We start from the raw sequence: 12,857 nt of genomic DNA on the forward strand, positions 1-12,857 counted from the left end.
CTTCTGTTCCTCCGCTCCTTAGTGAGAGCACATTTTGAAAGTCCATCTGGGAAATCTGTGTCAAAATTGTACAGGAGCATAGAGGAAATTATGTGATGGGCCAGATGCAACACCCACAAACAAGAACTTTCTTACCATTTTTCCTGAAAAGAATCCACAACTGGAGCCAGATAGCTCTTTGACATATCTAAGGAATAAAGGAGATCTTCCACTTCTCCACAGGAGATATTGTCCATTGTTCTTGCAGCTTTGTAACAAAATGCCACTTTTGGATAATGTAAGGGGTCTTGCTTTGGATAGATTGCTTTGGATAGATACCTCCACTCCAAAATGTGGTATCTGCCATCTAGCATTCCTGACATTATTCAACATATTCTTGATAAGCTCAAAGAAAGAGAGACCTGCTCCTTTTTACTTGCTCCCGTTAGTTGAAAGTTTACTATTTAACGATAGAATTAATCTTTAACCGCAAATCTACTTTCCTGAGTTTGTAAATAACTCATTTCTAACTTTCTGTTCTATGTTCTTCTTGACATATTTGTAGTTTATTTTCAATGTTCCTTTTCTTTTGCAGCTTTCCTATATTCTTTTTAAATTTTTGAACTTAAATGAATGCTCACTATCGCCCTCTAAACATGTATCACTTAACTGTGCCCAGTTAAGATCTTTGCTGAGCTTCTAATAGTAGTTTATCAAACTACGTTACTAAGACGCCTAGAGTTTTCTTAGTATCTTGAAAAATTGTACCACTGTGTCAAACAATACAGTACTTCTTACTGTTCTTAATTTGCAATACACAGCTAAAGATCCATTCAATATGCTCATTTCCCCCGGAAGAGATTTCCTAGAAAATAATAACTTAGAAAACCACTGCTCTAAAGAGTTTGTACTAATCCAATTTTGTTGCATTTTGCAATTGTTGTTGCATTTGAACCAGAGTTGTCAGACCAGTACAAACCAGGTGCAAAATATTGGTTCCGGCAGTCACACAGAGAGCTGGAGAAGAATTCATATGAAAGTACAAGATGAATCCTCTCTGCTCATCAGACTTCTGATGTCTGCTTGTCAGAGACAGAGAGAGAGGGAGAGGAAGGGAGGGAGGGAAGGAAGGAGGGAGGGAGGGAGGAAGGGAGGGAGAGAGGGAGGGAGGGAGGGAGGGAGGGAGAGAGAGAGAGGGGGGGGGAGAGAGAGAGAGAGAGAGAATATGAATCTAACCCAACAATGCAGCAGTTCAAACCAAAAGGGAAAAGGTCTCTCAGAATATCCCCCACACAGCTGCAAAGAAAAATTATGTTTGTCCAAGGAATTGCCAAAATTTGCCATATGTGCTTACATTTATATTTTGAAACATGTTTCTCCCTTCAGATCTGAAACTGCACACATTACTATTATAAACTGCTAAATGAACTCATCTACTTGGTATGCCTGTAAAAATAAGGAAAGGGGTTTACCGATTTGTACTGACAAGAATGTTGCAGTCTTCATGCAATTAATTATCTAAAAAAAAAAGAAAAAATGTTTTCCCACAATTTTCCTTTAATTGTATCCAAGACACATCCTCTGGAATCTCGTTCTTCTCCCTTTCCAAATCAAAAGTGGCTCCTTGCTTGAGTGAAATACACCTAGCTTGAGTGAAATACACCTAGCAGCTTTCTGGAGGTGTTCCAACCTGCACACCCTCCATCACTAAATAAGAGAAGAAGGGAGCTGCCATCACTGGAAGCCGGTAGTCTTCCCCAGCTGGACAGTGTTAAGATGCAGCTTGAACATAAACAAAGAGGACAGGTTTCGACCTTGAAGCACGATAATATTAAGAGAGATTTTATCAGCAAGAAGCAAATAGTCTTTCTTCCTATGTAACCATTAGCTGCTATTCCAATTGCAAATCAGGAAGGATTCTTCAACTTGAAGACGAAGCTACGGCCTATTTATTCCATTTAAGGGCCAACATAAGAGCCGAGGTGGCGCAGTGGTTAGGGTGCAGTACTGCAGGCCACTTCAGCTGACTGTTATCGGCAGTTCAGCGGTTCTAATCTCACCGGCTCAAGGTTGACTCAGCCTTCCATCCTTCCGAGGTGGGTGAAATGAGGACCCGGATTGTTGTTGGGGGCAATATGCTGACTCTGTAAACCGCTTAGAGAGGGCTGAAAGCCCTATGAAGCGGTATATAAGTCTAACTGCTATTGCTATTGCAGTTCAGTGGTTCTAATCTCACCGGCTCAGCCTTCCATCCTTCCAAAGTGGGTAAAATGAGGACCCAGATTATTGGGGGCAATATGCTGACTCTGTAAACCGCTTAGAGAGGGCTGAAAGCCCTATGAAGCGGTATATAAGTCTAACTGCTATTGCTATCTGCTTCCTATCCTGAACATCAGAGGCAAATGCCAGAGACCTGCTGGGTATTGGTTTCTGCATTAAGGCACTTCTGTTTTCTGCTATCTGGATATTTTAAAGAGAGCATGGACCCTTCTTGTCCAACCACCTTTGTTTACCTGTGTTCCTTGGCACAAAGAGCCAAGAAGGGATCTTTGTTCAGATGCCAAGCACCATGAAGCACTTCCTGTTCCATGGAACTTAACACTATCTGTAGGAGTTACAGGGTGAGGCAGAGAGATGGCTTATAATGGGTGAAGTCATCCTAGCTGAAGAGAATTCCTTCAATTCTTAAATAGCACGAGTGGGCGGAGAATAGCTATATCTTCCTGGTCTGCTTTTTCAATGCTAAATCTTGCCATCCAGCTCTTAATTTACTCATCTTGGGGACATGTGCAGCACAGGGGTTCCACCACAAAACCGCGGACGACAAAATCGCGGTCGACGAAAGCACGTATGTGACGTCATCACAGCGCGACGAAAAAGATCGAAAAATGTAAAAATAAAGCTAAAAACTTACCCTAACCCCCCCAAACCTAACCCTAACCCTAACCCTAAACCTAACCCTTAACCTAACCCTAAACCTAACCCTAAACCTAACCCTTAACGTAACGAAAAACCTAACGCTAACCCTTAACCTAACGCTAAACGTAACGCTAACGCTCTAACCCTAACCCTAACCCTTAACCTAACCCTAACCCTTACCTTTATGTGAATCGGCTTGCTGTAATTTATTTTTTATTTCAATTTTTCGATCTTTTTCGTCGCGTTGTGATGACGTCACATAGGCGATTTCGTCGACCGCGCTTTTGTGGAACGCGCTTTTGACGGGTCACGCAGCACAGGGCAGGGTAACAACTGCCTCCTGACTGGCTTAATCAAAACCAGAGTTCCCTGACAACTCTAGGACATTCGAGGCCAGAAGTCCGAGGAACCGGAGTTGGGCTGGCCACGGATTACAACAGATGGTTCTTGTTGCTGGCTTGAGATTTGGCAAGAGGCTTTGGGAAAGCTAATTACTCAAAGAGCAGGGAACCGATCTCCTAGAGTGGGAGTTTATGAAAGACAGAACTGGGGGAAGGATGATTCATAGGTACTTTTAGAAGAACCCCTAGTTAAATTTGCACATGAGCAAATGAAGAAGGGGATCCCTAGCTGGCAAGACAGCAAGCAAAGAGCAGCTTGGGATGGGAAAGGGGGACACTTGACTTGGAAGGCAGCTTAAGAGTTTTTGAAATGAAGAGCCCAGGTCTTTGGGGGGGTGGGGGGGTGGATGCAAATTGTTACTATCTCTCTAGAGGCTTTCTTTGTAGAGATGTTTCCCAACAACTCATCTAGATTAAACAGACTTTTCCAAGAATGCAGAATCACCTGGCTTTTCTAAAGCAAAAGATGACCAAATTGCAGTTAACCAGCTCCCTCCCAAATGCTGAGATTCCTGCAAAATGATTGCATGCTTGCTGAGTATTTTTGTTATTTAACAAAAATAATATGAATTGAATTGAATTTTATTATTTATATGCTGCCCTTCTCCGGGAGGACTCACGACGGCGAACAATACAAAAGGGGGGAAAAGGGGAACATAAAACGAAATGCAAATAATTAAAATAAGCAAAAGTCACACAATCATACAAGTCGAGAGGGGAGGGGAACTCATCACCCCCAGGCCTACCGGCAAAGCCAGGTTTTGACGGCTTTTTTGGAAGGCCTGGAGAGAGGTGAGGGTCCGAATCCCTGCGGGGAGTTCATTCCAGAGGGCTGGAGCTGCCACAGAGAAGGCCCTCCCCCGGGTAGTAGCCAGATGGCATTGGCTAGTAGATGGAACCCGGAGGAGGCCAACCCTGTGAGATCTAATGGGTCTGTGGGAGGTTTGGGGTATTCCTCATAGACCACTCCATCAAGGCTGAAAGAAAATTAAATGTCTTTTTCCCCCTACAATATTTTTTAAAGTGCAGTGGCAAAGAATTATACAAAGCAAAGGTTTTTCACGTTGCTAAGAACAGTCTCCACTTATACACTCTTTCAACCACAACTCCAGCCAAACTGGGCAACTAAATGCATCCTGAAAACCCACAAACTTAGGAGAGGAAAAGCCTCTTTCTTTGTTGATTTAAGAATGGCATGCCATTATCAAGATTAGCAGCCACTGATGGTTTTATTCCATTGGAGACAACGCTAGAAGATGGGCCCATCTCTATTTGAATGAATAACGAGTGAAGCTTAGGCTGTGGACAAATGTCACAGAGTTGGGGACAAGAGAGAGAAATGGGAACAAGGAAAAGGATTCTTGGTAACATGACACAAGTTTGAGATCAAAGAGTTCAACTGACTGGCTGAAAGTGAGGAGGCAAACAAAAGAAAATTTTGCTCCATACAACAACACACAGTTGGCTGAAAGAATTCATCGCTTCAGGATGTTGGGATGGCCGTCAACTCATGTTACACATGACACCCAGCTGCAAGGATCTTTTCTCTCAAGTCTCTTTTGCAGTGATGTGACAAGTGGGGCGGGGGGGGGGGGGGGAGGAAAGGATTGTTTTGAGCAGGAATTGGCCAGAGGGGAAAGAGTTAGAGATTTGGTCTCTCTGCAATATCTGTCTTTTGTTCCTGGGTCCTGTTAAACATACACATATATCAGTGGTGGGTTTCAAATTTTTTGGGAACCTACTCTGTGGGTGTGGCCTCCTTTGTGGGAGTGGGTTGCCAGCCATGTGTTTTTTTCCTCTCTCTCTCTCTCTTCCTCTCTCTCTCTCTCTTTCCTTCCTTTTGTCTCTCTGTCCCTTTTTTCTTTTTTCTTTCATCTCTCTCTCACTCTTTCTTTCTTTTTTCTTTTTTATTTATTTATTTCTTCCTTTTTTCTCTTTCTCTCTCTCTGTGTCAGTCTCTCTCTCTCTCTCTCTCTCTCTTTCCTTCCTTTTGTCTCTCTGTCCCTTTTTTCTTTTTTTTCATCTCTCTCTCACTCTTTCTTTTTCTTTCTTTCTTTATTTATTTCTTCCTTTCTTTCTCTTTCTCTCTCTCTGTGTCAGTCTCTCTCTCTCTCTCTCTCTCTCTCTCTCTCTCTCTCTCTCTCTCTTTGTGTGGGGCAGTGGTGGGTTTCAAACAATTTTGGAACCTCTTCTGTAGGCGTGGCCTGCTTTCCGGGTCCACTGGTGGAACCTCTTCTAACTGGTTTGGTAGATTTGACGAACCGGTTCTACGGAATAGGTGCGAACTGGTAGGAACCCACCTCTGACATATAGGCATAACACTAGAAGAAGTAGGATGGCCAAAATGCACGTGGACAGCTTTTTAAAGAAATAGGATAAATATTATAGAGAGAGTTTTGCAGCCATCTCAAAGTGATTTAAATGTCATTCTAACAAAATTATATAAATGAAAGTATAAAATTCTATGTATAAAACTATCAAAGCATGCTATCTAAAGACAATAAAAATGCATACTACAGATAATCCTTAATTTATGACAACAATTAAGGCCAAAATCTATGCGGTTTAAGTGAGACATCTGTAAAGTGAGTTTTGCCTCATTTTATGACCTTTTTGCCACAGTTGTTAAGTGAATCACTGCAGTTGTTAAGTTAGTTAGCAATAGCAATAGCAGTTAGACTTATATACCGCTTCATAGGGCTTTCAGCCCTCTCTAAGCGGTTTACAGAGTCAGCATATTGCCCCCAACAACAATCCGGGTCCTCATTTTACCCACCTCGGAAGGATGGAAGGCTGAGTCAACCCTGAGCCGGTGAGATTTGAACAGCCGAACTGCAGAACTAGCAGTCAGCTGAAGTAGCCTGCAGTGCTGCATTTAACCACTGCGCCACCTCGGCTCTTCTTACTTAATACTGTTGTTAAGTGAATCTGGTTGTCCCCATTGACTATGCTTGTGAGAAGGTCACAAAAAGTGATCACACGACCCCAGGGACACTGCAACCAGCACGAATATGAACCCATTGCCAAGCATCTGAATTTTGATGATGTTATCATGGGGATGCCACAATGATCCTAAGTGTGAAAAATGGTGACCTTTTTCAGTGCTGTTTTAACTTCGAATGAACTGCTGTAAGTCGAGAATTACCCTAACCCTAACACCCCCAAGATTCTGCCTAATTATCCTGCCTCCCTGTGCTCAAGAACAGGATCTGGAACAGGCTACGAAGCCTATTATTAATTCAACTTTGTTTCTCAACAGTGGAAAACTCCACGGTTCTGTGGGCTCCCAAGCAAGAGGAAGAGAGTCCCCTCCTGCTCCTTTTCTGCCATTGGTCTTCGGAAACATGTGCCCTCAATTCACAGATTACAGGGAGTCTGAAGATTAGCAGCCCCTGATTGACCTGATCTCTAGGAATGTGCCCAACCACTTGAAAAGCCATCTTGAGTTAAAACTATCCATACTTGTCTTGGCGCACTTGATACCTTGGGCAGCAGCCCTCCTCGAGGGTGGCTTTTTCGGTTCCACCACAAAACCGCGGTAGACTAAAGCGCGCTCGACGAAAGCGCGTACCTGACGTCATCACAGCGCGACGAAAACATCACGCTGTGAGCGGTAAAGTTAAAATTAACGCGAAAACCTTACCCTAACCCCCCCAAACCTAACCCTAAACCTAAACCTAACCCTTAACCTAACCCTAAACCTAACCCTTACCTTTACGTGAATCGGCTTGCTTTAAAAGCGCTTTTTAAAGCACCCTTTTTTCTCCGCGGTCGTATTTGTCGCGCTGCTGATGACGTCAGGTACGCGCTTTAATCGGGCGTGCTTTAGTGGACCGCGGTTTTGTCGTGCCACGGGCTTTTTCAGCTATTTTGAGTTTGTAGGTTTTCAGGATGCATTTAGTTGCCCAGTGTGGCTGGACTTGTGGATTGATTTATTGATTTATTGCATTTCTATGCCGCCCTATTCCCAGAGCGACTCAGGGCGGCTCACAAACCAAAGTAAGGGGGGGGGGGAATACAAACATGGAGGAAAGACAACGGACAAACAACTACAACAATTTAAAAACAGTCAACAACCACACAATTCGAGTGGGGGCGGGGAACTCATCAGCCCCAGGCCTGTCGGAACAGCCAGGTTTTAAGGGCTTTGCGGAAGGCCTGAAGGGTGGTGATAGTCCGAATCTCCACGGGGCCGGAGCAGCCACAGAGAAGGCCCTCCTCCGGGTAGTAGCCAAACGGCATTGGCCAGTAGATGGAATTCGGAGGAGGCCTAATCTGTGGGATCTAATGGGTCTATTGGAGGTAATTGGCAGCAGGTGGTCTCTCAAGGACCCAGGTCTGAATGAAAGAATGTATAACTGGAGACTGTTCTTAGCGACGTGAAAAACCTTTGCTTTGTATAATTCTTTGCCGCTGCACTTTTAAATATTGTAGGGGGGAAAAAACCATTTAATTTTCTTTCATATTTTCAGCTATTGTCTGCCACTTCTGTTTGGAAAGCCCAGTCACCTGGATCATGTCTGGATGCAACAGGACTTTTGGAAAGAACCCCCCCCCCCCCCAAAACCAGTGCACTTCTTTTTCACAAGAGCCACTGACTTTTTCTACAGAAGAATGAAAGCAGCTGCATGCATACGGTATTTAAAGTACTCAAACAAACCCAGCCCGGCTACAACACAGGACGGCCTGAACCTTCAGCAAACAATAGCAGTGACCAAACCCAGCCGAAGCAAAAAATATAACCTCCAAGAACCAAAGGCGTTAACACCGCGGGTTGATAACAGCTATATTAGGCCAGGGGTCTCCAACCTTGTCAACTTTAAGCCTGGTGGACTTCAACTCCCAGAATTCCCCAGCCTGCTTGTCACCTTTAAGCCTGGTGGACTTCAACTCCCAGAATTCCCCAGCCAGCTTGTAGACTTGAAGCCTGGCAGACTTCAACTCCCAGAATTCCCCAGCCAGGTTGTCACCTTTAAGCCTGGCAGACTTCAACTCCCAGAATTCCCCAGACAGCTTGTCAACTTTAAGCCTGGCGGACTTCAACTCCCAGAATTCCCCAGCCAGCTTGTCCACTTGAAGCCTGGCGGACTTCAACTCCCAGAATTCCCCAACCAGCTTGTCAACTTTAAGCCTGGCGGACTTAAACTCTCAGAATTCTGGGAGTTGAAGTCCTACAGACTTAAAGTTGATAAAAGGCTGGAGACCCCTGCAGCTGACTGGGGAATTCTGGGAGTTGAAGTCCACCAGGCTTAAAGTTGATAAAAGGTTGAAGACCCCTGCAGCTGGCTGGGGAATTCTGGGAGTTGAAGTTCACCAGGCTTAAAGTTGATAAAAGGTTGGAGACCCCTGCAGCTGGCTGGGGAATTCTGGGAGTTGAAGTCCACCAGGCTTAAAGTTGATAAAAGGTTGGAGACCCCTGCAGCTGGCTTGGGAATTCTGGGAGTTGAAGTCCACCAGGCTTAAAGTTGACAAAAGGCTGGAGACCCCTGCATTAAGGCCTTCATCGGGACAATCGCAGAGATTTCACCTCTCCCGCTTTTGCTCTGTGTGTGTGTGTGTGTGTGTGTGTGTGTGTTGTGTGTGTGTGTGTGTGTTGTGTGTGTGTGTGTGTGTGTTGTGTACACGAGAGCGTCCGCTCAGGAGGGGGCGCCTTCAAATGGGAAGAAAGGATGGAGGGGACGTTTGGAAAGAGCAGAAGCGGGGCGGAGGGCGGGCGCGACGGCTCCGCTGTCCCGGCGGCAGCGGCGGCGGCGGCGGCGGCGGTGGGGGAAGAAAGAAGAGCCACGGTATTTTGTTTTTCCTGCAGAAAAAAAAAGCCCCCAGCGAAGGGTCTGCCGAAGGGGCAGCGGGAAGCGAGGGCAACCTGACAAAGGCTGGACTCCGGAGCCGAGGACAAAAGTTGCAAGCGGGGAAGGGGAGGGGGTCGGGAGGGAGAGAAAGAGGCGATTCTCTCCCTTCCAGGAGGAGCGGGGGATGCCCGGACTTCCACAAAAGAGGGAAGCGGAGGGTGCAGAGGGAAGAGAAGCCACCCCACCCACCCACCCACTTGGCGGGACAGAGCCGAATCGAAGAGGCGAGCGCCCCCCCCCCTCCCCGCAGCCGCCCGGACTCACCTCCCCGGCTCGGTCAGGGGCCCAGAAAGCAGCGGCGAGGTCTCCTCTCAGCCGGCTGTGGAAGCCCGAGCGACGTCGGCGGCAGGCTCGAGCCGAGGGGCTGACGAGCAGCCTCCATTTGCCCGACCTCCCTCCCGCCCAGCCGTCGATGCGATCCAGCTGTGCCTTGGATGCAGCAGCGGAAAGGAGGCGCGGCGCCCGGCGGGCTCAGCGGCGCTTCCTCCGGCAGGGGGGGTGCGCCCCTTTCTTCGATCTGCCCGCCCCTCGCGCTGCTTTGGCTCGCAAGCCAGCCGGGGCAGGCGGGGGATATTCATGGGCTCTTCCCTCTTCTGTCTGCAGCCGGCGGAGCAGATCCGCAATAAGGCAGCGGGGGGCGTGAGGAAGGGGCGTGGGCGGCGAGTTCGTATCGCCCCAAAGGAAGCGTAAAACGCCTAAGGGTTAAAATCTCAACACAGAATAGCCGCTATCCCCGCCCCCGTCCCCAAACTCCCCCGGCTACAATACCTGCCCTTTCCGGCTAACCCAACAGTGCTTAGCCGTGGCCAAAGGCGAGGGAAATCCACGCGCTAGCAACCAACACAACGACCCTCCAAGGTAGGTCGCGAGTCTCCACTTGAACACAGGAGGCCAAAGTTACCCGGCGAATTGCAGGGGGCGGCAAGGGTCGAACTTACGGCGCTAGGGGAACTCCCTGGATTTTGGTTCAGCCTCGCAAGAGCAACTTTTCGGCATTAAATGCGGGATTAAATGCGTTCCGGGAGAAAAGAAAGGAGAGGAGGGTGGAAGGGGGAGAAAGAGAAGGAGAGATAGTAGGAAAGGAAGAGGAAGAGTGGAGGAGAGGTAAGGGAAGAAGAAAGAGGTATGGAGAGGAGGGTGGAAGGGAGAGAAAGAGAAGGAGAGGAGGGTGGAAGGGAGAGAAAGAGAAGGAGAGGAGGGTGGAAGGGAGAGAAAGAGAAGGAGAGGAGGGTGGAAGGGAGAGAAAGAGAAGGAGAGGAGGGTGGAAGGGAGAGAAAGAGAAGGAGAGGTGGGTGGAAGGGAGAGAAAGAGAAGGAGAGGAGGGTGGAAGGGAGAGAAAGAGAAGGAGAGGAGGGTGGAAGGGAGAGAAAGAGAAGGAGAGGAGGGTGGAAGGGAGAGAAAGAGAAGGAGAGGAGGGTGGAAGGGAGAGAAAGAGAAGGAGAGGTGGGTGGAAGGGAGAGAAAGAGAAGGAGAGGAGGGTGGAAGGGAGAGAAAGAGAAGGAGAGGTGGGTGGAAGGGAGAGAAAGAGAAGGAGAGGTGGGTGGAAGGGAGAGAAAGAGAAGGAGAGGAGGGTGGAAGGGAGAGAAAGAGAAGGAGAGGAGGGTGGAAGGGAGAGAAAGAGAAGGAGAGGAGGGTGGAAGGGAGAGAAAGAGAAGGAGAGGGGGCAGGAAGGGGAAGAGAGAGGGTAGGAGTAGGGGAGAGGTAAGGGAAGAAGGAAGGGGAAGGAGAGGAGGAAGGAAGGAAGTAGAGAAGGAAGGGAGGGAGAAAAGAAAGGGAAAATAAGGTGGTGTTACAACAGGCGCTAGGGATGGTAAACAAAGCAACTCAAACTGTATATTATACCCTTTTAAATGGAATAACAAAAGTATAAGAATGGCAAAGAAAAAGAATAACTATGTGAATGTATACCTATAATTGTATGTAAGAGAATAAATGACAGTAAGAATATAAAGCACAATACAGGTAAACAATATTTGGTTATAAATGGCTAAGTATAAATAAATATAGAAATGTACATTAATAACGAATAAGGAGACCATGAATGCAAGATAGAAATGTATAGAAGGGAAAACACTAACTGTAAAGAAACCGATGCGGAACTGCTGTAGTATGATATATGATAGAACTTCTTGTTCCTATGTTGTTTTAAGTCATGTGTTTGTTTTTGTTGATGTGTTTATGTGTTTAAAATAAAAATTTTTAAAAAATAAATGCGTTACAGAGAGTTGGGTCGTTTCTTCCCCCCCCCATAGAAAATTTTTAATTTTCCATTTTCATAGCATATAATCACATGTATACTATTACATAGTCAATATCATGTTGCATTATTAAGTAATTACATCAATTCATCTTGCCATCGACTACCAAAGGGAGAAAAAAACAACAGTTATTGGCTCTTCTGCTCTCCATACACCATATTTATACCTTATACGACACTTTCTTCCCCCTCTCTCCTCCCCCTTTCTACATCCTTTCTTCCCTCCATAGAGTTGGGTCGTTTCTTGTTCATTAAAAAAAAAAATGCTTGATTGAAACTGTTAGGTAATGAGAGCGATCCAAAGGGCGGAGTGGGATGGCAGAACAACTACTGGCGGTTACGGCTCGCTTATATTATTAACTGGATCGCAGTGTTTCTCAACCTTGGCAACTTGAAGATGTCTGGACTTCAACTCCCAGAATTCCCCAGCCAGCATTATTATTATATTATTAACTGGATTATATTATTAACTGGATCGCAACAGGCCCTTAGATCAGTGTTTCTCAACCTTGGCAACTTGAAGATGTCCGGACTTCAACTCCCAGAATTCCCCAGCCAGCGAATGCTGGCTGGGGAATTCTGGGAGTTGAAGTCCGGACATCTTCAAGTTGCCAAGGTTGAGAAACACTGCCTTAGATCAACATACCGCTCTTCAGTTTATTGGGAAATAATAGGCTACACAAATGATCGCCACGCAGCCCAGCAAGTTACTTGTTACTGTACTGGCAGAATGCGCAAAGCTTCTTTTCCGTGCCAAAATAATAATAATAATAAAATGCGCGTGCAACAATAAACGGAACTCTTGTGAGTCTTTCAATGTGGGTAAACCTTAAAATGAACCAGAGGAAATCCCAGCCGGGGGGAAAAAACCAAACCGAATCTCAGCCCCTCCAAAGTTTGGTGAGCAATTGGGAGATTCCACTCGAAGGGAGGCTGAATTGAGTGTTGGCGTGTTGTTTTTACGGACAGGCGGTTCCGATTTCGTGATTTGAGCAAGGCTTGGTCCGGAGTCCGGAACGGTGCTCCAAACAACCTCAACTCGAAAGGCGTCCTGTTACTTCGCCTTCCCCGTCGCTGGAGCAATGGAAAGAGCTCTTTTTGTTCTAGAATTCAGTGTTTCTCAATCTTGGTGACTTTAAGTCCTGTGGACTTCAACTCCCAGAATCCCCCAGCCAGCATAGACTTAAAGTTGACAAGGTTGGAGACCCCTGCAGCTGGCTGGGGAATTCTGGGAGTTGAAGTCCTACAGACTTAAAGTTGACAAGGTTGGAGACCCCTGCAGCTGGCTGGGGAATTCTGGGAGTTGAAGTCCTACAGACTTAAAGTTGACAAGGTTGGAGACCCCTGCAGCTGGCTGGGGAATTCTGGGAGTTGAAGTCCTACAGACTTAAAGTTGACAAGGTTGGAGACCCCTGCAGCTGGCTGGGGAATTCTGGGAGTTGAAGTCCACCA

At 46.5% G+C, this 12,857-nt stretch overlaps 1 protein-coding gene across 1 annotated transcript in view; it reads right to left on the bottom strand.

The window, feature by feature from the left end:
• The window catches only part of S1PR2 (sphingosine-1-phosphate receptor 2), a 75,312-nt gene extending 65,719 nt beyond the window's left edge, over positions 1–9,593 (bottom strand). Inside the window, exon 1 of the mRNA XM_087710949.1 lies at positions 9,413–9,593. The gene's annotated coding sequence lies outside the window, so the exon portion shown is untranslated. The remainder of the gene's footprint in view (positions 1–9,412) is intronic.
• Between the last annotated feature and the right edge of the window lie 3,264 nt (positions 9,594–12,857).

The sequence above is a fragment of the Thamnophis sirtalis genome, unplaced genomic scaffold, assembly GCF_051295495.1.
Source record: "Thamnophis sirtalis isolate CommonGarterSnake01/CBP01778 unplaced genomic scaffold, rThaSir2_p1.2 scaffold_3, whole genome shotgun sequence".
Lineage (NCBI taxonomy): Eukaryota > Metazoa > Chordata > Lepidosauria > Squamata > Natricidae > Thamnophis > Thamnophis sirtalis.